Below are 24,663 nucleotides of genomic sequence, written 5' to 3'. Positions count from 1 at the left end.
AACTCGACAATATTCACAGTTAAAAGGCTTTGATGGGCCTCGGGAATGAATGAGAAATGTAGGCTGAGGAAGAGAGTTTCTGGTTTATATAACTGGGTGAATGATGACGCTATTCTACTAGATAAAAGGCACTGGAAGAGAACTGAGTTGTTTTCTCCTGTATGTGGATAGAGAATCATACAATTGGTTTTGGTTTAGTTGTGTTTGAAGATATTTGAGGAAGTAGGTAGAAGTATTGGTGGACAATTATACACATAGATCTGGAACTCAAGAAGAGAGGCCTGTGCTGAATCATTGGCATGTCAATAATGCTAAAAGTATGGATTGGAATAAAATCCCTAACCAATATTGTGGAGTGAAAGGAGGGTGAGAATCTGAACTTTAAGAAAAGAAAATATTTAATGCCTGTTTAGAGAAGGAGTTTTCCAAGAAGCATAGAGAGATTGACCAGGGAGGCAGGAAGAAAACTAGGATGAAAGAGTTCCAGAGGCCAATAGAAGAACATATCAAGAAGAAGAAAGCGGTTAACTCTATCAAATGCTGCTGAGCAGTCAATCAACATGATTTCATTGAATACTCTAATAATAGCCTTTTCCTTGCAGTGATCAGGAAAGACACTAGATTTTTGCCTGAGTAAAAGGTTAAGGATGGAGACATTGAGATTAAAAGTTTGGCTTTGACAGAGAGGAAATGGAGGATGAGGCTTGATTGAGTGTTATTAGAATTCAGGGAGAGTTTTTATGAATATAAGGAATACATCAACATGTTTAAATATCAGAGGGAAGATTTGACTTAAGGAAGCAATGAAATATCCAGAAGATAAAAAAATATTAATATTCAGAGTTTCAGGGGTTTTAAGAAGTGGTGAGCAGGTGGGATCCAATGAACAGGTAAATGAAATGTCTAGCCTTAGGCAAGTAAATAAATAATATCTCTTATCAAAAAAAAAGATGGAATAGTTCAGAAACAGACAATGCAATGTTTGTTATTGTGAAGGTAAAGACTTTTGTCTGGTTGTTTCTATTGCTCTGATAAAATAGAAAACAATTATCAACTAACAGCATGAGAAAAGAGGGGATGGCTTGGAATTCTGAGGACAGTGAAGAAAGTGTGAAATAGTTGTTGTGAAAGTGGGAGAATGAGTTAAGTTGAGACGTATGGGGAGCCCATTTGAAGTTGATGATTATGTCATCATGGAAGCAGTTTGCCTTTCTGTACCAAGTAGTAATTGGCTATAGGGAGTAGTTGTGGAGAAAGAAGATAACAGGGGTCTTTCAGGGTTGGTGTTTGGCTGAAAAAAGTGATGAACAGCAGTGAGAAAAGGATCTTGCCAAACGGACCCTAGGACCTCAGCTGGATGATGGGGAAAGTGAAAAAGTAGAAACTGGAGGTCTAGGAGAAGATAAAGGGTTTAACATACAAGAAAACTTGATGATCTGAAAAACACCAGGAAGAACTAAAAAAATAGCTAGAAGGAGGGAAAGATGTAGTTATAGTTTAATACTTTTGAATTTGAAATTTTTGACAAGGAACAACTTCAGGAAGTGACCAGGTCCTGGCTGTGTCTATGGGAGCAGATAGCAAAACTGGAGTGAAAGAAAAAGTCATTGAAGATGAGATCACCAAAGACTGATACAGCCAGGATATGCAATGATATTGAAGCCACTCTGGATGATTTCACAGCTTGGAGTGGTGAGGAGGATTGTGATGAAGTAATAAAATCTTCGATAAATAGGCCTGAGTGACTGGTAGGTTGGTGTACCCAGCTGGAAGATAGAGCAGCATAATCCAATAGCACAGATCCCAAAATACCAGAGCTTTCAACATGGGAGAAAGACATGCATACTGATCTGTAGTAAGGGTGACAAATGTTCCAGTAATGACTGAAAGCACAGTGGGTATTACAGCGGAAAGGAGGGAGTTAACTCTACTTGGGAGGTGGGAACTCTAAAGAGGAACTCCAAAATGACATGAAATTTTAGCTGTTACTACTAATATGAACCATTGCTGTTAACATATTAATTATGATTCAAATGCCAATTTCTATAACAAGAAGTGTGTTCCTTATAATGTTTAAATCTAATTCCTGTAATGAAAACACTTAATTATCTCCAAACATATGTCCTCCTTTTGGCCCTGGAATTTTTCTTTTTCTTTCTTTTTCTGAGACAAGGTCTCATCACACTGTCACCCAGCCTGGAGTGCAGTGGTGTGAACACATGTCACTGTAGCCTTGACCTCCTGGGCTCAAGTGATTCACCTCATCCTCTCATGTAGCTAGGACTATAGGCGTGCACTACCACACCCAGTTTTTTTAATTTTTATTTTTTGTAGAAATAGGATTTCACTATGTTGCTCAGGCTGGTCTCAAACTCCTGGGCTCAAGTGAGCCTTCTGCCGTGGCCTCTCAAAATGCTGAGACTACAGGCATGAGCCACTGCACCCAGCCTGGACTGTGTCTTAAACGAACCACATCCTTAACCATATTGCACCACTTCTAATAGTTTCAAAGCCTTAGGATTTGGATGTTCAGTGCATTATTTCCAACACCATGAGTAGCGAAGCTCCCGGAAGGGCTGGGCATGGTGGCTCACACCGTTAATCCCAGCACTTTGGGACGCTGAGGCGGGCGGATCACTTGAGGTCATGAGTTCAAGACCAGCTTGGCCAACATGGCGAAACCTTGTCTGTACTAAAAATACAAAAAACTAGCCAGATGTGGTGGCAGGCACCTGTAATCCCAGCTACTCAGGTGGGAGGCTGAGGGATGAGAATTGCTTGAACCCAGGAGGCAGAGGTTGCTGTGAGCTGAGATCACGCTACTGCACTCCAGCCTGGTGATAGAGCGGGACTCCTTCTGTCTCAACAAACAAACAAAAAACAAATAAAAACAAGCAAGCAAACAAATAAACAAAAAACAAAGCTCCCAGAATATTCAGTGTCTATTAGGGGGATTGCTTAGGGAACAGCTGGGGGCATTGTTCAAGGCATGCCTGTCAGAGGGAAAACTGTGTCTTCATCATTATCTAACCCTCACATGAAAGTTCTTTTCAATACCTTGTCTTCATTGGATGCACATGGTTAATGAGGAAATGCTTTGCTTGCTGCATTCTTCCTGCCATCATTATGGTTTCTGGCAAGTAATTTATTTAGTAGCTGTGTTGTTTCTGAGTATTATAGTCTTCTTTACTCACTCTTAATGTGTAAAGTGCTTTAAAAATCTTGCAACCATCAAAGTAAAAGATGCAGCTCAGTGCTTCACTCCCTGGCATTGCCACAGGGCTCAATAAACTATAGATCATGTAATAATTTCATTTAGCAGCACAATAAAAGTCAAATTAGTTTCCATGAGACAGTTATGTATGATAATCTGGATTACTGTGGCCTCCTACTGACTGTATTAGCATTGTAATGTTATTTCCGCTTCTGGGATTCTGGTGGAATTTTTTCTTCAGTTTATATTTATTGAATCATTATGAAAACTGAGTTCTCAATGTCTTGAAGAAAGAAATTTATAAAAAAAATTAATGTGCAGTGATAATGATCTTAACTTCCAATGCATCACTTTTTTTCCTTTAAAGTAGCTACTTTAACTGCTGGGTTTTCAATGTACTTGAAAATGTGGCATTATGAGTTTGAAGCTGAAAACTAATGGCTAAAGCCTGTGTTTCTATCCCTTATGGCTAGCCTTTGCCAGAGTCTTTCTCATCTCCTACAATGGTATTCTCCAGGTATATGGCAATGGAGAGTCCACTATTCTGTCTGCATTTCAGAGTACTTGGCCATGATTCCCAATCTTCTATGTAAGTTCCTCCCATGCTTCATTTCTGGGTTTTGGCACCAAAAAGAAAGAAAGAACGTAGGTGTGTGTGTGTGTGTGTGCACGCGTGTGTGTATGTAATACATATATACAACAGATTCATGGTCAAGAATAGCCTGATGTATCCTACATGACAAATAAGAAATAGGTCACTTTTAATAGGATTAATCTGCCGTGTCTTGAAGTTTCTGAAACATTACGTTCATACATCTCCTTAAGACCTTTGGTAATATATAGTTAGCTGTGTAGCTATCTTTCAAACTGACCTTTCTTTTAAATACTTACAGGACTTATCAGGATGCAGTTATTGCTGGAGAGGGTGACAATTAGGAGAGCATTCCATCTTAGGAACAAAAATGTGGGTCCTATGGAGTTTCAGTATCAGACTTATAAAACTCATAGACTCATATTCAGCCCACATTTAGTTAGTTTGTAACTTGTGAACATCAGGCCATTCTCTCTGCTTCTGCTCTTACCTAGGAGCTCCTGCTGGGTGGATTGCTTATCTCCACGCTTCGGTACATCCTTAAAGTGTTTTTTCACCCTTCTTACTTGCAGCTGACTCACTTCAGTTCACCAGACAGCATCGTCTCCATATCCTGTTATCTTAGAACTTCCATGTGTGTCCAACTCAGTGAAGTTATGCACCGTAGAACATCATTCAGGCTTGGGAGACAGGGCTCGGTAGCAGGAACCCACTGACTTTTTGGCATTTTTCATTAGGCACAGAGGAAACTAAAGCAGTAAAATGCACACTGTGTTTGCTACTCAAGAGATGTTTATGTTAGAAATGGAAGGACATAGAAAGTGATAAAGCAGGGAAGAGAAGAAAGAAACCATGAAGGAAGGAAGAAAAGAGAGGAGAGAATTAAAGAGGGAAAGAGGAAAGGGAAAGGAGGGAAAACCAGAACAAATTTACAGCAAGAAACCTGACTTTATTCTTCATTTAAGATTTTACCTTCTTAGAGAACTTAACCTCCCAGAAAGAAAACACAACACAAAAAACAAAGCGACACAAGGCAGTGCTTCAGCACGATTCTGGAAAGTGTTTCCTTTACTCAAAATGTACATAGATAATGACAAAATTGATAAGAAAATATGATTGAAATCACATCATGAAATTAGTTATATTCAGTTTACTTAAAATTAAACACATAAAAAGAACATAAATACAAACTATATATAATGAGCAGCATTAATGTGAAATCTTGCTTTTTATTTTATTTTATTTTATTATTATTTTTTGAGACAGAGTCTTGCTCTGTCACCTAGGCTGGAGTGCAGTGGCATGATCTCAGCTCACTGCAACCTCTGCCTCTTGGGTTCAAGTGATTCTTCTGCCTTGGCCTCCTGAATAGCTGAGATTACAGGCATGCACCACCATACCCAGCTAATTTTTGTATTTTTGGTAGAGATGGGGTTTCATCATGTTGGCTAGGCTTGTCTCAAACTCCTGACCTCAAGTGATCCGCCCGCCTCGGCCTCCCAAAGTGTTCGGATTACAGGAGTGAGCCACCACGCCTGGCCTGAAATCTTGCTTATTAATGACTGATGAAATTTATAGTCGGGGCATTTGTAATGAATTATCTTTGTTTTAGTCCATTCCAGACCTTATTCTGGTTCAGTTTCATTTGTCAATTATCTATGCTGTCTTTATTTTTGCTAAAATGCACCATTTCCATGATTGTGGCTTTTAAAATAAATGCAGAGAATTCTCAATCTGCAATTGAAAAAAATCAGAATTTCAGGATAGCTATGCTTCATCAATTGTAAACTCATAGCCCTACTTACCTCTCTTCTGATTTCTTATTTTGTGCCAGAAGCTTTGTTTCTTTCAATGCCCTCACTACAAAATGACTGTTGCAGGTGCTCGTTATCATTAAATGACAACTCTCTCTCTGCTTTGCTCTGTGATGTGACGGTTGAAGACATTATACAAACTTCCTTGTCTTTTTACAGGCGGAAAATAATTTTCGACTTGAGTATTAATTGAAGAAAAAAAAACCACCATTAAGTAGAAGTCAATGACTTGATGCAACTTTCCCTCCTAAATTGCTAAATTGCAAATTAATTCTTCTTCTTCCCTTTTACACATTTCCTCTCCACCTTCCAGTAAGCAGCTCTGTTGGCACCAGTGGTTTTTCTGTTCAGAATTTTTATGCCTCAAATTGTGGATTATCTTGCCTTGGGACAACAGTGATTTCATGTATAAGGCATGATGTGAGGTGCAATCCCATTGGTCTTTTAGGTAAAATAAGTTACTCAGAAGTCATAAAATGTGCCATTAATTACCATTAATGACAATTGACATTGGGTTCTGAGGATTTTGAGAAAGCTATGCAACAATTAGTCAGGATAAGGGATATATTTTTTTGTTGTTACTCTTCCAGATTACTCAAATTCTGCATTTCTTTTTTTTTTTTTTAATAAAAATTCAAACTTGGTCATTTTAATTTCCTGAAACAATATGCTGAAACAGGGTTAAGGAGCATGTACATTCTAGAAAAAAATTAATTTGTTTTAGATTAATATGAATTCTGGTTTTTAATATTTCTGTCTGATTCTCCAAAATTCTTAGAAGATAAACACCTTGGATAGGGAAACATTCTACCCCTGGAAGGAATATTTGAGATATCAAAACTGAATTGTTGTTCTAACCCAACAGTGGTCATTAGTATCACCTACTATATGAAAAATACACACTCTTGGGATTCTGTTTCCAGAGATTCCCATTCAGTAAGTCAAAGATTGAGCACAAGAGTTTGCATATTAAAAGAGTTGCACAAGTTATACTGATTCACATACTTCATTGATCATATTGATCATTTGCCTAAGTTTATAGCACTTACTATGAACAATTTATAGAATGGAAGCCAGGTATATTATATTCCAGTAATATTTCTATTGTTACTGAAGGAAAAATTGTGACTGTATCATCACTCCTGTGTTGTCATATCCTCAGGATGAAATATTAAGTCAAAGATAAAGACCCATGCACAGATTTGGACAGCGCTGGGGAGTCAAAGGATTTAATTGGCACAATCTAATGTGGTGCAAGTAGCATATATAATCACAGCCCTAATGGGAACACAGATTAGATGGTGAAGAGTAAGTTAACATCCAAGGAGAGTAGACAGAGAGGTAGAAGTCAAGGTAACTGTGAGGCAAAAAATGCTACAGGGAATATCAAGGTGTTCAGATCAATATATGCAAGCAATACCCTTACAGCAAAATTCCATAAAACCGGCACTGTTGCTCCATCTGACCTGCATAAGTGCTTGTTGCTAGGGCAGGACCCCTTCCCTATCCCCATGCCCTATTCTTTAAAGGGACTGGTACAGCTTCTGATCTCAATTTGAGAGATTGCTGCAGGATCTGTATATTGAGTTAGATTTTCACACATCAAACATCACGTTTGATCTCTGTTTACATCTTACAATACAACTAAACAATATTAAGAGTGAAAATTTGGAACAGATGAAGAAAATAACATTAACATTGTACAGAGAAGCGTAAAATAAGATTTTATAGTAGATGGTTCTAAAATTGGTACCTTAATCAGAACACATGATTCTTTCAAGGAAAATTGGTAAATTTTACTAATAGCCAAAAGTAATTTATAAAAGGTTTAGAAATCAACCATTAAAGGAAAGGAAATGAGAGATAGAGGAATGTCAGAGAACAGAACCCAACCAAATGACAGGTTCAAGCCTTCTACATTCGCCCATAGTAACCTGACAAACCAAACAGGTATTTTTACTAAATTAGAATGCCCTCACAGAAAAAAAAAATCATAAAATAAGCTATTCCGAATCAAGACCAAAGCTGTGAATTCATTGACTAAAATATTTTATTATATTAGTCCTACACTAGGTGAAAGGGTTTCTGATTTTATTTTGTTGTAACCCTTATTGGGTCAAAATCAAATGGACAGCTAAAGCAGTTGTATCCAATTCAATTCAATATATAATTAAATGCCTATCTATTATATGCTAGTCACTTTGTTTGACATTAGAGAACACAGATGAATAAAATGATATTTCTTCTTTGAGGAGCTCTTAATCTGAAAGAAGAGACAGAATAGTAAACAATTAGCTGTGACATAACATGTGAACTGCATGATAGAAGCCTGATCCTAGTGCTGTGGAAATAATTAAACGTTGTCTAGGGAAGGGAAGGGAGGTGGGAAGGGAAGTCCACAGGGAGTGAGTGACATTGGAGACCTTGAAGGATGAAGGAGTTTCTCCAGGTGAGCACAGAGAAGAGAGGGAGGGAGAGGAAAACCCCAGCAATGGAGAAAGCACGGAGTGAGTAGAGCATTCCAGAAGTAGCAGCCCAGCATCTAGTGTGGTGACAGTGAGGGTTGAAAAGGTAGCCTGCGACCAGTTTGCAGTGGTTCTCTGTCTTCAGTAACCCCGGGGCAAGGTGTGGGGCACATGGGGGATGCAGAGTTGGAAGATTTTATCTGCATTCTTTCTCACTGCTAATAACACTGTGATCTTTGACAAGTTATTCTTTAATTGTGCCTCAGTGTCCTCATCTGAAAATTGAGAGAGATAAAAACAATTTCAAACTCATGGTATGGTTTTAAAGAGAGAGTGAAATGAAGAATTTAGAACAGGGCCTGTCACCTAGAAGTGAGACAGAAATAATATATGGTGGTCGTAAAATAACAGACAAATCCAGGCAACAGTTTTACATGATTAGAAAAAAAGAAGAAAAAAAAAACTGTTCAAATAACTCTACAAGCTAGAGGCTGATAAAACCATGAAAACCAGGGTGTGGACCAATCTGGCTAAAAACACTGGGTGCAACATGGCCCTTGACTTAACCTAGATTTTCTCCCAGGACCTCATTATCCACTCATTAACATCCTAGATCACACACCACCCGTGCCATGACAGTTCTGGGAACACCCATATTTGGTGTAAAAATGGGTGGCAAAACAGTTCTGAGAAATCTCCACCTTTTTTCCAGGAATCTCCATGAGTATTTCATCCCTTGGTTAAAGAAACCCATAAATCTAGAAGCCCCAGGCCCCATTGCCCAACTCTCTCTTGAGCACACCTACACTCTCCTTTCTTGAGTATGTACTTTTTGTTTTGCAATAAATCTCTGTACTTTCACTATTTTCCAATTTGTCCTTGAATGCCTTCTCACTACGGTGTCAAGAGCCTGGACACTGGCTGGTGTGAAGGTCCTACTGGTGTGTGGGGACCTTCCCTAGCTCACCAGTATCAGAAGTATACTAAATAATGTTAACTACTGTCAATATATTTTGGTGGTAAATAACTTGGAAGGCAAGATGGAATGATGATTAATGGCATGGACTCTGGTGTCAGACAGACTGGGGAAGTATTTATCACTTACCACCCACAGAACCTTGCAAGTGTTACTTAACTTCTCTGTACTTATAAATTACCAATCATTGTAAAGTATCACAGTGTGGTTTTGAGGACCCAGAGAGTCCAATACTTAGCAAAGCCCCCGCCACATAGGAAGTACTCAGTGAGGTTAGCTGCTATCCTTTCAGAGTCATTAAAGAAGAGGTGAGAGTCTCTGTGGGTTAGGAAGGAAATTAGATGTATTTGGCTCCTGTAGAAAAACATGATAAGAAAGCAACAATATGAGTAAAATGTAAATAGTTTAATTTGGCTTTGGGAAGCAAATGGCTAATGCTTTGTGGTGGTGATCGATGACGGTGGTGCTATGTGTGTATGCGTGTGTGTATTTCCTTAGAAAATACAGCTTTTAACTGTTTTTAAAATAGATGGTCATTTGCTTGGTGGATACGCTGGCTTTGAGTCTTTCCATTCTTCCAAGTATAATTTCCACAATCAAGCAGAGCCAAAAATCTTTCTCAATGCAGTCAGAAGCAAGACTCCTGACTCTGAGCATTCAAAATGCATTTAGCCTATGAAGCTGTTTGGCATAGCCACTGATTTCAAATGGCAGAAGCCATGGTTTGCTATGACGGGAGAGGCAGCAGCATGAGGAATCTAGCCAGAATGCTATCTAGAAAGAAATCTAACTGGCATGCTAAACCATTTATGCGTTTGTTTGTTAAAAGGCACTTTAAAAATAATATATTTGAACTATCACAAATCATTCTTGATTATGATTAATCTGTTGTTTTTCAATTGAGGAAAAGGAGTTTCAGACAGGTTTGGTAAATTTGCCCAAAATTTCACAATAAGTCAATAGTGGAATCTGTTTGGTCTCCACATTCTCTGTATACATTCTAAAACATCTTTCTACATGCCAAGTAAGGTGGTTGTTGTGGGCAGAAGTATAACTTGAACCATATGTTTTCCAAACAGAAGTAAACCAAAATGCATTACTCGACCTTCCTGGTCATAACATTGATTTAAATGAGTAACTCTGACTGTGCTTTAGAGATGGCTTTACAGAAGCATCTTTCAGTTCATGTGTACATTTCCCTGGAACATTATTAGTAAAATTGATCACTTCTCAAATTTGAGGAAACAAAGGCAAGCCATGGACTCATATAAGTAAAGCAGAAGGTTGTCACCTTCTTCAGTCTCATAATCCTACCCCATTCTCCAGAAGAGCAGGAACTGCCTTTAGACTCTCAAGACACTGATCAGCATCCTGCCTTGCCATTCTGGAATTGTTTCTATTCTGTCTCAGGGCATTGATCATTAAATTTGCTTCAATTGTCTGAATATCATGGCAAGACCCATTTCAAGTCTGATACATAAAATTCTTTAAGCCAAAAAAATTGAATTAGAAGATGTAGAAGTCTGTAGATGTGTGATGTGGATGTATATGTAGTGATATGGGCAGGCAATGCAAGGCTGAGGGAAAGGCAATTGCAGCTGCAAGCTTAATCTAATCTGCCAGCCCCCATTAAGACTCTTCCTCTTCCCTTCATTTCCAGGACCTGAAGCTCAGAAATATCAGGGTTAAGAGAAGCCAAAAATTTGGTGGCACAGGCGGAACATAAGAAGCAGTAAGGAAAGAGAAAGGAAAGTCATTCTTTTTTTTTTTTTTTTTTTTGCGTCAGGGCCTCCCTCTGTCACCCGGGCTGGAGTGCAGTGGTGCTATCATAGCTCACTACAATCTCTAATTCTTGAGCTCAAGTGATCCTCCTGCCTTGGCCCTCTAAATAGCTGGGAATACAGGCATGCACCACCATGACCGTCTAATATTTTAATTTTTCATAGAGACAATGTCTTGCTTTGTTGCCCAGGCTGGCCTCAAACTCCTGGCCTCAAGTGTCCCTGCTGCCTCGATTTCCCAAAGTGAGCCACCACACCTGGCCAAAAGTCATTCTGTTTGTTGTATTTTTGTCCTTAAATTCTGTCTCTCATCTGTAAACATCCTTGTGTGATCATGTGATGGCCCACGTGTCCCCAGGCTCATTAGCCTATGCAACCTTTGCTTTGATATAAAGCAAATAAGTTGGTTTGGACTCTTATGCTATTGTCTATGGAAGAAAACCTACGATCTTATCTCTTTTTCCTTTGGGATGCCAGGTATTTTGGGAGGGTTTACAGTTTCTTTACCATTTTTTTCTCTCATCTCTTGTTTCTGATTCATCTTTGTTTAATTTTGACTCATTTTCTCTGTTCCACACCCCTTAGCTCTTCTCAAAGCTACATTTTGGGTGCTTAAAGTTTCTTTCTTCTTTCTTTTTTTTTTTTGAGATGGAGTCTTGCTCTGTCGCCCAGGCTAGAGTAGAGGGTAGTGGCGCAATCTTGGCTCACTGCAACCTCCGCCACCTGGGTACAAGTGAGATTCTCCTGCCTCAGCCTTCCGAGTAGCTGGTATTACAGGCGTGTGCCACTACGCCAGGCTAATTTTTTTGTATTTTTAGTAGAGACGGGGTTTCACCATCTTGGCCAGGCTGGTCGCGAACTCCTGACCTCTGGATCCACCTGCCTCGGCCTCCCAAAGTGTTGGGATTACAGGTGTGAGGCACCGTGCCCGGCCAGGTGCTTAAAGTCTCTTAACTTTTAAAAACGTCACTCACACAACCAGCTGTGTCTAGCAGACTTTTTGATGAAGATCAAGAGTAATGAATGGGACTGCACGCAGTCATCATAGAGTCAACAACTTGAAATCGAGCATTACCATGTAGTTTGCCATGAAATCCTCAGGCATCATCACCTCCATCTCCTGGCTGTCTTAGCCCTTCAGATTCCTGGTCTTTGTGCAGGGCTACCCCTGGACTCCTCTCGCTGGTTTTTGTGTCTTCTCCCCATTTATGGATCTTTTCATCCTCTCTTTCCAGCAATGCCTAGAAACTCATTTTTTCCTTTATTTTATTATGCAATGCTCTTTAGCTTTCCCTTGGTCTTATTTCCCTTGTCTAGTTACCAAAATCTAAAATCAAAATGGCTTATTGAATCTTTTTGGTAAACAAAAGATTGCTCTCTCCTCAAACTAATTTTCCTGCCTTAAACCAATAAAGTCTTTGGGTAAAATCTTAGTTGGGATAAAATTCAGTAAAAAATCTCTTCACAGCCTGTGGGGTTGAGGGGTAACACATTGGATTTAGCTCAGTAACCAGTGAACTAGCCTAAGCAAACTGTCAGGCCTCTGAGCCCAAGCCAAGCCATCGCATACCCTGTGACTTGCACGTATACAACCAGATGGCCTGAAGTAACTGAAGAATCACAAAAGAAGTGAATATGCCCTGCCCCACCTTCTTTTTTTTTTTTTTTTTTTTTTTTTTGCGTCAGGGCCTCCCTCTGTCACCCAGGCTGGAGTGCAGTAGTGCTATCATAGCTCACTACAATCTCTAATTCTTGAGCTCAAGTGATCCTCCTGCCTTGGCCCTCTAAATAGCTGGGAATACAGGCATGCACCACCATGACCGTCTAATATTTTAATTTTTCATAGAGACAATGTCTTGCTTTGTTGCCCAGGCTGGCCTCAAACTCCTGGCCTCAAGTGTCCCTGCTGCCTCGATTTCCCAAAGTGAGCCACCACAAAAGACATTCCACCACAAAAGAAGTGTAAATGGCCAGTCCTTGCCTTAAGTGATGACATTACCTTGTGAAAGTCCTTTTCCTAGCTCATCCTGGCTCAAAAAGCACCCCCACTGAGCACCTTGCGACCCCCACTCCTGCCCGCCAGAGAACAAACCCCCTTTGACTGTAATTTTCCTTTACCTACCCAAATCCTATAAAACAGCCCCACCCTTATCTCCCTTCACTGACTCTCTTTTCGGACTCAGCCCGCCTGCACCCAGGTGATTAAAAGCTTTATTGCTCACACAAAGCCTGTTTGGTGGTCTCTTCACACGGACGCGCATGAAACAAAGCATACAAAGAAAATATTGCCTACTTTATTTTACTTTTTTAAAACAATTTAAGTCAGAAAACATTAAAATCTACTGGGGAAATTTATGTAAATTTGCTTCTCTTATTGTAAGAACCAAAGGTTCAAAAGTACTTCCAGGCCAGGCAAGTGGCTCATGCCTGTAATCCCAGCACTTTGAGAGGCCGAAGCAGGTGGATCATGAGGTCACTAGTTTGAGACCAGCCTGGCCAACATGGTGAAACACCATCTCTACCAAAAATACAAAAATTAGCTGGGCGTGCTGACACACACCTTTAGTCCCAGCTACTCGGGAGGCTGAGGCAGGAGAATTGCTTGAACCCAGGAGGGAGAGCTTGCAGTGAGTTGAGATTGTGCCACTGCACTCCAGCCTGGGCGACAGAGTGAGACTTCATTTCAAAAAAAGAAAAAAGAAAAAAATAAAATGCTTGCTTCTAAGCTTTGTGTGTTTTGAAAGTTTCCATGAAATACATCTTGTCCAATTTAACATTTTTCTAGGGTTTTGATGTGACATGTGTCCAAAAAAAATTTGCAGCTACATTTGTCACGAATATATAAGGAATACAAGAACAATGGCAGGGCGTGGTGGTTCAAGCTTGTAATCCCAGCACTTTGAGAGGCTGAGGCAGGAGGATTGCTGGAGCCCAGGAATTTGAGGCTGCAGTGGGCCAAGATTGTGCCACTGCAGTCCAGTGTGGGTGACAGAGCAAGACTACTCTGTCTCTTTAAAAACAAACAGATACACACATACACACACACACACACACACACACACACACACACACAGACGAAGAAGAAGAAAAGAAAAGCGGTTTCAAGCAGATCAGTAGCTCTGAATCTACATTCAGTTCGGGGCAATCCCCTGGACAGCTGTGCTGCAAAATCCCATTAAGACCCAGAAGAAGAGGGAATCTCAACAAGTGATTTGAAAAGGTTGGGCAAATAGGAAACATTCACACATATAAGAATGTCAGTTCTTACAGTCAACTAAGTATTAGGTTGGTGCAAAAGTAGGCCGGGCGCGGTGGCGCATGCCTGTAATCCCAGCACTTTGGGGGGCCGAGGCGGGCGGATCACGAGGTCAGGAGATGGAGACCATCCTGGCGAACACGGTGAAACCCCGTCTCTACTAAAAATACAAAAAATTAGCCTGGTGTGGTGGCGGGCGCCTGTAGTCCCAGCTACTCGAGAGGCTGAGACAGGAGAATGGCGCGAACCCGGGAGGCGGAGCTTGCAGTGAGCCGAGATGGCGCCACTGCAATCCGGCCTGGGTGACAGCGAGATTCCGTCTCAAAAAGAAAAAAAAAAAAAAGTAATTGTGGTTTTTGCTATTACTTTCAAATGGCAAAATCCACACTTTTGCACCAACCTAACAGATGGGAAAGCAGGAGCTTTTTTATGTCCTAAAAATACCTCAGAACTCACCTTGCCCATGTACTCAGCTATGCACAATTCTAGTGGTTCAGAGAGTCCCGCTTTGTGGTGCACTTTCATTCTGAAAGACTTTGGTGAGTCAGAAAAGCAACTTGTTTGAAGCATACTCCAAAAACTCAAGAAATCTTGCTATTCCGAGCATGGATGCCCCTGTAACCTAATATTTCTATTGAATTTATAGACTGGTATTATGAATACGTGTTGGGTAGTGGGGCACGCGGCTGGGTTAAGGGTTCTTACAATTATTGATCTCAGCACAATAAACAGTAAGTGGTGCCACTGGAAATTGGATTCTTATGTGATGGAAACGTGCTGAGTCATCAATTACAGTTTACCCCATGTGTTTCAGGGACATTTATAAAGCTGTGGGGCTAAATCAAATCTGACTTGGAGAATGTACAGAAAATATTTGCAGAAAGCATCGGTGGGGGCGGGGGCGTCGTCAAAAATATGACTTTAAAAAGCAGTGTTTAGGGAGTTTCTGGAATAATGCCGGGCAAACCACAGAGATGTCTAAAGCCACTTTGAGTGTGCTGAATTGACTTCCTAAAAATTAAATGCAAAATAGATAATTTTAGTAATGCAAAATATAACAAGGACACAAAATAGCTTTTGTGCTCTAATGCCTGTAAATAGCTTTAAAAATAATCCCAAATGCCAGGCAAATAAAATATGCCCCTTATACATATATTGACTCCTATTAAACTAGGGAGAATAAAAAAATAACGTCATGGTTTGGTAACGAGTAGATTTTTTAAAATGCTTGATAAACTATGCTAAGCAAGAAACTGGCAGATAAATGCTGAGATACAAAAATCTAAAGATGCATGGAATTCTTTTTTCTGGAGATGGAGTCTCACTCTGTCGCCCAGGCTGGAGTGCAATGGCGTGATCTCTGCTCACTGCAAGCTCCGCCTCCCGGGTTCATGCCATTCTCCTGCCTCAGCCTCCGGAGTAGCTGGGACTACAGACGCCTGCCACCACGCCCGGCTAATTTTTTGTATTTTTAGTAGAGACGGGGTTTCACCGTGTTAGCCAGGATGGTCTCGATCTTCTGACCTAGTGATCCACCCGCCTGCCTCTCAAAGTGCTGGGGTTACAGGCGTGAGCCACCGCGCCCGGCCAGATGCCTGGAATTCTTAAGTGATTAATGATAAAGGTTAGGATTTAGAGCTGGAAATGAATAAGCATTTACTAAAAGACGTAGGTATTGATGATGTAAATTTAACTGAGGCCTCAAATTTGAATGGAAACCCCCCCATGGAGAAATCTGGCTTTGTTGTAAATATTCTGTTAATTACCCTTTCTGGTCTATTGAGGAATAGACCATGATAAATGAAAACAGTGATCGAAGTGTTGCAATGCATTTGTAAACTTAACCACACTTTATGATTTATCACCACATTTTAAGGCAGTGTGTTTCCTTTCTGTATCATCTCGCCTTGTCAAGGAATGTAAGAAATCCTTGTGGGGTGGCCAATGCAAGTGTAAAGCACTGAACTTTGAATGAAGAAATCCATAGTTTAGACTTCACTCTTCCATAACTAGATGTATGACCTTGGGCAAGCCATTTAATTTCCCAAGATACTTAGACTAAATAGTATTAATAATTCCAGTTTACTATATGCCAATACTCTGCTAAATACATTCTTATACCATTAATAACCCTTTGAAGTAAATATACTTTCATTGACACAGAAAAAAAAAAACAGAGTTTTAGAGATGTTAAGAATATTGCCCAAGGTTGCAGGGCTAATAAAGAGAAGAAATAGGATTTTAATGGAGACCTTTTCATTCTAAAACTTATGTCCTTACTCAATATGCCATGGTGCCATTCTAAAAATACATGCATTTTCCAAGTTAGCTTGATAACATAATGGTTAGGAGCATAGATTGGAATCCAGAAAGCCTGAGTTTTAATCCTGGTTATTGACACTTACTAGTTTTGTGACTTCAGTGGTCTACTTACCCTCTGTGTATCTGAATGCTCTCATCTGTAAAATGAAGATAATAATAGTATATCCCCCTTACAGTAGTTAGAAATTAAAAGTAACACATTTAGAAGAGTGTCTGATGTATACATTATAAATATTACTATTTACTATTATTTTCCCTCATACAAAGTGTATAGATATATACTGAGAAAAATGTGAAAATACAGTGGGATGAGAGAACAAATATTTATTAATATCCTAATACAGTCAACAAACCTGTCCCAGGTTTTAGGAAATGCAACATTAAAAAAATATTGACAGATTCTGTTGTAAACAGCAGGCATTCCACAGAGTGAAAATTCTTGCCTTCTTGGTACTTCTCTAAATAAAGTCTCCTGGAAGGTGCTTTTTGCTTAAAGAAACTGATATCTATCACATTGCACTCTCCTTTATCATAGGTGACTAAGATGTCAGGCAAAGCATTTTTTTTTGGAAACTATTAAGTGATAAATTACTGGTAACTTAGTTTTCTGATTATTCCTTTTAAAATGTATTCTTTTATGGATTTAAAGATATTATATTTTTATTTATTATGACTTATTTCCTTGTGGCCTGGAGAGGATGTATTAATACTTCATGAGAACTTATTTATGTTTATAAAGCTTCAAAGCCAAAGGTTTTGAGTTTGAGACTTTTATGTAGTACAAGAATTGGTGTCTGAACGATGGAAAGGTTAATTTCACTAGTGGAAAGTAGTTTGTACTTAAAATAAAAAAATTAGTAATTTAATAGGTGACGTTTTCCACCCAATTATTGCTAAGGTCTGATTAGAAGCTATGATATTTGAATACTTGGTAAAACATATATTTTCCAGAAACCCAAAGTATTCTCTGATAACAGTATGTCAGAGATATAGAACTTAAATGCCAGATGAAATCAAGTGAAGCATTTCTGAATTTGCCTAAGGTTACAACCTGAAACAGAGCTAAAATCTGGAAATCATTTCTGGATCAAAGTCTAGTAAATCACTAAAATCCAGCTGCGTATCACACGTTGTATACAGTGTGAGGGTAGAGAGAGGAATTCAATAAGTCAACAAATGTTTATTGAATGCCAATGTATGTCAAGCATTTTCTTTCCACTTGTCACAAAGCAACCTCAGAGTTCTGCATGTTATCACTACTTTTAGTTTGCAGAAAAAGAATCATATTGGGGTTTGGATTCAGCAAATAGTCACCCTTTCTCTGTCCTACTGTGGGTGGAGTACATTTTCCTACTTCATTGATGAGAGTGGGCTGGGCCATGGACTTGATTTGGCCAAAAGGTGTGGTAAAACATGATTCAATCTGAGACTTGAAATGTGCTTCTCCATTAGAGCCATCTCTCTGGGTTTTTGCCATTGCTAAAAAAAAACAATGTGACCTTGGCAGCCCATTTGTCCACAGATAATTGTAGACAGTTTGAACATAGCTACCTTAGGTGACTGTTCCTGGAATCCTTGGTAACTGAGACAATCTAACCAATCTGAAGACCTGCAATTTGAAACAGATTCACCCCAATTTACCAAAAGACTTTTGAGCATAATAACTAGCTTTGATTGGTGCATACCACTGAGTTTTGGGGTGTTTTTTATGTAGCAATAGCTGACAGATACAATTATGTTGGCCGAAGTCACATAGCTAATAACTGGGGAAAGAGGATTCTTGCTTTCACATTGCTTAACAATCTAGTCAGTAAAGGAAGATAAACCCAGAGCAATAGACAGTAATTGATAATCTAAATTGTACATTTTAGACAATAGGATCTCTTAGAATTTCCACAGATGAAAGATTAGTGAGAATTGGAATGTAGATACAGCATTCAAAATGGTAAAGTAGCCTAATGTCTCCACTGAGGACACAGGGATTGTCATTTTAACATAGGTTTAAAAGCTCTAAAGGGCAAGTATGTTTGACAATTACCATCATGCCAAAATCCTGAACCAATGACATGGGTCCTAAGGCCATTAAGATGCTCTTTTCTGCAGTGCCTGGAAGAAATCTCAACAATCCTTGTTAAAGGAGTACTCTAGGGAGTGACAATCAATTGATAAAAGCTGGCATGCGAGCCAAAATCTGTGTCTCCCTTGATCTTGGCAGAAAATCTATCAAGAGATATTAATATGTTGGGGCTCATGACATAATACTCAAAGTTTGGTGCTCTGGCCTGCTAAGTAGTTAAAATGAAAAGAGATTAGAAGGGCCTGAGACCTCTCTGACTTTCTCTTGCTATCCTATCTCTGACCCCTCATTCTCTCCCGAAGCCAATTATAGAAACCAGAATACCTCTTCCCCAAGGTGGGTCATAGAGACTAGAACCCTTTCCTCCAAAGGAAATCATAAACCTAGAAAGGCCATTCTCTTCCTTCTCCCTTCTCCCTTGAATCTCTCATTCTAGAGAGGTCCTGCCCTCTACCCAGGAGGAAAGAATGCTACACACAGCAGCCAAGAAGAATCTGAACAGACAGGCCTTGGTGGGGTTCCCCACTACCTCCATCTATTACCATTAGGTCATATTGATTTTTCCAATCACATTTTTACATCACTGCCAGGCAGTTTTGCTTGGGCCTATGGGTATTCATTTCTGAAGGCTCTTGTGTCACATAAAATTTTGCTTAAATGAATTTGTTAAGCTTTTCTCTTGAGAGCCTGTCTTTTGTAATATACCTGTTGGCTGTGACGCTTATGATGGGTGAGGAAAGGGATCACATCTTTCTAACCCTGCAGTTTTGGCACACAACTCAGGGTGGCTGAGACACGTGACTTGCTCCAGAGCCTGCAGATGAGAATCTGGAACAACTGACGAAAAGCCAGGCAAGAAAAGGTAAGAACTTTTTACTAAGGTCAGCTCTCCTGGATCTCAGACTGTAGTACCTGATTGAGAATGGGAAGTAAACATTTCTCTTTATCCCTCCCTTTCTAAATTCAGGTTAGCTGGAGAAAATCATTTGTTTGGATTGTGAGTCTTTTGTAAATCTGGTTTTGGTTTGGGGATACCCATTTCTTGTTGGTCTTTTCCCTCTCAGGGACAGCTTTTTCTTTCTTGTTTGTCTCATTTTGTGTCCTGAGAGTTTGGCGTTGTGACCAGTGAGAACACACTCTGATTTCTACCAGGTAGAGGACAATATTTTACAAAATATCTATTTAAAAATTGTTTCAAAAATATATTTGGTAACTTACAACCTTAAAGTGAAATTAACAGATAGTCATTATCGGGGTCATTTCTAAGTAAGTTAAAATACTGAAACATAAATTGCTAAGCATAAATTTAAGTTTATATATGTTGGCATCCCTTGATTTCATATGGTATATGGAAGCTAAATATATTTGGTTCTATTAATAAAAATTAAGATAAAGTGAGTTTCTAAAAATTATAAAATAGTGAATGCTGATGTAATACAGTTCACAATCCTTGCTAGCTTTCACTAGAAGTAAAGATAACTAAGAGTTAAGTATTACAATTAATTAATGTGACTACATTACTAGAAATTACAAGGGAAACAATTATGTATATGAGAAAAGTAAGGTGTATTTGATAAGGAAAAGTATGAGGAATGAGTTTTCTTCAAAAAACAGAGCTGATTATATGAAAAAAGGTTATAAAAGGTTTGTGTAAATCTTATATTGTGTGATTAAATCTTACTGAGATTGAATGAATTTATTTAAAAGATTTCATTAAAAATTAGCCTTTAGTATTAATATTATACAGATGCAGAAGTCAAACTTAGTGTGTTAAAATGGAGTATTGGTCTGAAAATTTAGTTTTCTTTTTTTACAAGCTGTTGCTTAGGAAACAAATATTACGTGTTTTATTAATTTTTTTGTAATTATTGTTGTCTTTTGTCAGGCCTTTGATTACTTAAGAAAAGTGAGTCTTCTTAATGTTAAAAGAGGTAAGTTGCTTTTTGCAACTATGTGACCTTCTGTTTTTGCCTTTAAAATATTTTGCTGTTGCTTTGATTAAATAGGTAAACAAGAAGACCCTATCTAATTGTTTAAACCTACTTATATTTTTGACAAACTTCCCTTAATCCTATTCTAAATTTAGTCTTTTGACCTTGAATTATCTTTGGAATTTCCCAGTTTTGCCACTGAAAAGCTGAAAGGATGTGTGTCTCACCTTGTACAAGAGCAATAGTAAATGAATTTGGCTTATTTATATGTTAAATTATGTGAGAAACATTGCCAAATAAGTGATGCCTGCCATTGATATGAGTATTTCAAAGTTTATGTAAAATTCCTAGGAATCTGATATGTTATCAATCATAATTTTGGTTATTATGTTAAAATGTTATATGCCATGAAAATAACCAAATTTCCTCATGAGTTGCACCATTAACTTGAGAAACTCATCAGATTTTCAACCAAAGTCATTCTAAATATTTGTAATTCAGTTACTGTTTTGATTCTTTTTAAAAAGCATTCAGTCAGCTGCAGTACGAAATAGTTTGATGATCAGTTTTTGGCTTGGCTTCCTATCCTTGAGAGGCTTCTTAAAAGTTTAATCTGAAGTTCCTTATGAAAATTTTCATCAAAGCAAACTTAAAGAGATCCTGTGTGGTCAGTCAATATTCTTGCTGTACTTATATAAATAATCAGACCAAGTTTAATGAGTTTAGACTTATTTTGTGAACAAATTAGTGTCACTTTGATTATCTTTGGCAGAAATGGAGGTAATTTTAGAGAGAAAAATTACATTAAAAAAACTACAGTACACCGATTATTAGATTCTAGCTCACTGTTTCTAAGGATTTGTTATCCACCTGAAATCTGGACTGGATCTTAAATTCTTCCAGTTTCCTCTTATATCTGGCTATGATTCTTTACACTAATATTTATAATTTTTCTCTCACCCTTCTAGCTTGGCCATTGACATTAAGACTGCCTTCTTCCTGAAGCCCCACAAACTGAAGCTAAGTGACTGATATAGACTTCCATAATACCCTTTTGTCCAATCATGTTTCTACATGGCTGTGCATTCTTCATCAAACTTAAGCCTAAAAATAGAAAGTTTTCTCTGGGTTTTGGATTTTCATTTTTTGGGGCTCCCATGTCACATAAAACTTTGATTAAAATAATTTGTTATGCTTTTCTCTTTTTAACTGTTTTAAAGCGTGAACTAGCCTGCCTGGCTGGTGTTTTTCTTTAGTCCTTTTTACCTTTCTTTTCCTGGCCATGTCTTGTTCATCTGCATTAGAGGCAATGAGACAACAAATTTATTAGGACAAAATGAAAGGGTCGTGAGAATTTAGGGTACTTTTAAAAGACTTGTTGAATTAGTTGACTCAAAATTGAATGTTGCTCTTCATGTCTTCTTATGAAGAGCTGTCTTTGAACTTATGGAGTTAGCCATTTTCTGTCTTGCTTAGTTACTGCTGTCAGTCTACCTGTTCATTAGTCATAGCAGGATTTTAAACTCACTAAATGCTTCTACCCCTTGTCTCTCAGACTCCTCCTGTATTTCTCCTTTCCTTATTCAATTTTGAGTCAACTAATTCAACAAGTCTTTTAAAAGTACCCTAAATTCTCATGACCCTTTCATTTTGTCCTAATAAATTTGTTGTCTCATTGCCTCTAATGCAGATGGGGCATGCACCAGTCTAGGCCACTTTGAGGTAATGGCAGAGAGAAGAGGAGAAAGAAGTGGGGGTAGAGGAGTGGAAGTAGAAGTGCAAGCAGGGATGGCACTTACCTCCCTGACACAATGCCTGGTTGGCTGAAGATTCTATGGCCATTCTAACTTTAATGGACTGAGCCATTCATTTATTAGACACAGAACCTTTATTGTTCTATATGAAATTGTCATTTTGTTGCTTTCAGTGATGAACTCTCATTCAAATACATTCACTTTCTCTAGTACTCACTTGCTATCATCCTTTTCAGAGATCCCTTGGCTCTTGTTTGGTTAATGGCATCAATCCCTAGCAAGCCTCTCAGATTTAGTCTTGTTCTGTTACAGTTCACCCCATATGTTGTTTTCAGGGTGAACCTTTTAACAGTTAGAATATGATTTGATTATTCCTGTTTAAAACCCTCCTATAGCTTTCCATTGCTCTTGGAATGCAACTGAAACTTTTTGGGAGTATTTCTCCCATAATCTATGTTATACCTAACTCTATAGTCTCTTATCAAGCTCCATGAACTGTTACATTTTATAATTTATCATGTTGTATTTGTTTTGGACATTCAAATGTTCTGTACTTCCTTATTTCATGGCAACTGAACATGTGTTTTTTTTTCTTACCCCGAAGTTACTTTTTTCTTTTCTCAGTTCCTCAAGCCAGCTTCAACCTAAGCCTCACTGCCCTCAGAATGCCATTTCTAATCACTAGATGAGAGTAGTTGCCCTTTTTTAACTTTTCTAATTGTCCCTTATATACTTGCTAAGTAGTAGTTATCAGAATTTATTATCATTGATTGTTTAATTGTGTCTCATTCCTACTAGACTGAAAGTTCATGCAGTAGTTATCACAGATGTCTTATTCATCCCGCTATCTCCAGTGCTTAGCATAATACTTGGAATATGACGGAACAAAAAACTATTCATCAAATAAGCAATTACTTTATTATAGCCTGGGTTAGATGTACCTCCATAGACTCAGTGACTCAGTACCTTCTAGGACAGGTTAGGCTGATTGATTTTGAGTCATCAGGTCCATAGGAAACATCAGTAGTGAGGAAGCAAGGAAGATAATTTGAGGATATGTATCTGAGAGGCTTGAATCCTACTGTAGTTGCTGTAGGCAATAAGGGGATATCTCCTTTCCTGAGGTAACTTCACCTGAGTGCCCTCTGGTCAGTTTATTGGCAACTTTATAGCAAGGAATGTTAGGATAGCTAGCAATTACTTCTAATCATTTTTGATTCTATGGCATCCAGACACAGCATATCATCTGCAATTACGCTGGCAGCTAAATGGCAAAAATTGAGGGAAGATTTGATGTAAATAGAACAAAGAAACTTTGATCTTTACTGAAGACGCATATTCCATTGCACTTAAAAAGAAAGTATTCATTACTCTCATACACAAAAGAGGTGGCAGAAATTCATATTAAAAGTGGAAGGTTAAAATTTGATGGGTTGTTTGTGTCACCCTCAAACATCTTTGTGATCATAGACAACTGAAGAAGTATCAACAGGCACATCTCCTTTCTTAAGAAAGCTGGAGAACAAAGAGCTTCCTATCTTACTTTGCTTTCAAATTAAGGGTGTGGTATTTGACATCTAAACACATGGAGAAATGCTCACCAAATCTGATCTTTGTTGTTGTTGTTGTTGTTAAATAAAGTCGATTCGGAAAAAAAATGTCATTCAACCCATAAGATAAAAGAAAGTCTGTCTGTGAATAAATTAGAAGTAAATGAATTTGAGGAGAGAATACACTGATTCATACCTCAAAAGGCATGATTTAAATGCTTTTGTGTAATGAATGTTATGTTTTATATTTTTAAAAATTGGTATATCTCTATGAGATATTTTTAACATTGTTAATGTTATGTTTAATATGTAATTGTTATGTTTACCATTGTCATTTACTTGGCTGTAACTACCCAATAGTACAGAAAAAGAAAGGGCAAAATATAGATAGTAATGCTAGTGCAATTACATAGACATCTCTCATGTTTTCAAGATTCATTTGCAGCACAGCATATTCATGATTCATGTAACTGCTCCTCCCACTACGATGAAGAACCCTACAAACACGCTCGGCCTCAACAAATGAACTAAGGATCCCTTGGGCTGCCTTTCAACATCAAGAGATTGTTCTTTCTGTTCAAGGTGATGCTACTGGTGTATTAAATACTTATTTCCCACTAAACAAATATCAGTAAAAAAACCAATGCGTAACCAAAAACTGAAATGGAAAAAAAAGTATTAAGGTTTGTTTTGAGAAAGCTCTAATGCTCAGATGTTCAGTGAGTTTCCCTAGTGGACTTCCCTATCTCATGGCCCTCTCAAGTCCTCTTTTCATACATTTAAAGTTTTTCTTTAACAAATCTCCTCCCTATTTGTTTGCTTTCAACTTCAACTGGCAAACAATATACCTTTTGAACTCCATAATACTAGCCCTCTAAAAGGAGAAAATAGAACTGTCTATTCTATGTCAGCTTATCCCCAAATGAGGTCC

General features: G+C 38.4%; 1 long non-coding RNA gene across 1 annotated transcript in view; it reads right to left on the bottom strand.

Annotated features, from left to right (window-relative positions):
• Positions 1-7,808: 7,808 nt before the first annotated feature.
• The window catches only part of LOC130541744 (uncharacterized), an 82,650-nt gene continuing 65,795 nt past the window's right edge, over positions 7,809-24,663 (bottom strand). Inside the window, exon 4 of the long non-coding RNA XR_008955841.1 lies at positions 7,809-8,360. This is a non-coding gene — a long non-coding RNA (uncharacterized LOC130541744). The remainder of the gene's footprint in view (positions 8,361-24,663) is intronic.

The sequence above is a fragment of the Pan paniscus genome, chromosome 7 (genome assembly GCF_029289425.2).
Source record: "Pan paniscus chromosome 7, NHGRI_mPanPan1-v2.0_pri, whole genome shotgun sequence".
Classification (NCBI taxonomy): Eukaryota; Metazoa; Chordata; class Mammalia; order Primates; family Hominidae; genus Pan; species Pan paniscus.
This window is presented reverse-complemented; position numbering and strand designations above follow the sequence as displayed.